A 1,114-nucleotide genomic window follows, 5' to 3' on the forward strand; every position below is an offset into this window, starting at 1 on the left:
AAGAATCAATGAATCCAAGAGCTGGTTCTTTGAAAAGATAAACAAGGTTGACAGACCACTAGCCCAGTAAACCAAAAGAAAGAAAGAACACCTCCAAATCAACAAAATCAGAGGTGAAAGGGGAAACATCACAACAGACACCAGAAAGATACAGAATATAAGGGAATACTTTAAAAACCTATATGCTACTAAACTTGAAAACCTAAAAGAAATGGACGAATATCTAAAGGCATGGGAACCACCAAAACTAAACCAAGAAGAGATTAAAGCTTCAACAGACCCATAACACAAAAAGATATTGAAACAGTAATATAAAACCTCCCAACTAAAAAAAGCCCAGGACCAGATGGATTTACAGAAGAATTCTATCAGACATTTAAAGAAGATCTGCATCCAACACTACTTAATTTATTCAAAAAAATAGAAATGGAGGGAGAACTTCCAAATTCCTTCTATGAAGCCAGCATCACTCTAATACCAAAGCCAGGTAAAGATACAACCAAAAAAGAAAACTATAGACCCATACATAACCTTAATGGACATAGATGCAAACATTCTCAACAAGATACTTGCAAACCGCATACAGATGATCAAAAAGATCATCCACCATGAACAATTCGGCTTTATCCCAGAGATACAGGGATGGATCAATATACGTAAGTCAATAAATGCCATAAATCATATAAATGGACCCAAAGAAAAGAACCACATGGTCATCTCAATAGATGCAGAGAAGGCCTTTGACAAAATTCAACATACATTTATGTTCAAAGTCCTAGAGGGAATTGGACTGGAGGGAACACACCTCAACATAATTAAAGCCATATATAACAAACCCACAGCCAACATCATTCTAAATGGAGAAAAACTGGAAGCATTCCCATTGAAATCAGGAAACAGACAAGGATGTCCACTATCCCCACTTCTCTTTGACATAGTGCTTGAAACTCTTGCAAGAGCAATAAGACAAGAGCAGGAAATTAAAGGAGAAATAATTGGAAAAGAAGAAATCAAATTATCCCTTTTTACAGATGATAGGATATTATATCTAAGCGATGCCAAAAAATCCACCTGCAAACTCCTAGAAATTATTAACACATTCAGTAAAGTGGCA

Source organism: Nannospalax galili, unplaced genomic scaffold (genome assembly GCF_000622305.1).
Source record: "Nannospalax galili isolate Female #2095 unplaced genomic scaffold, S.galili_v1.0 scaffold272, whole genome shotgun sequence".
NCBI lineage: Eukaryota > Metazoa > Chordata > Mammalia > Rodentia > Spalacidae > Nannospalax > Nannospalax galili.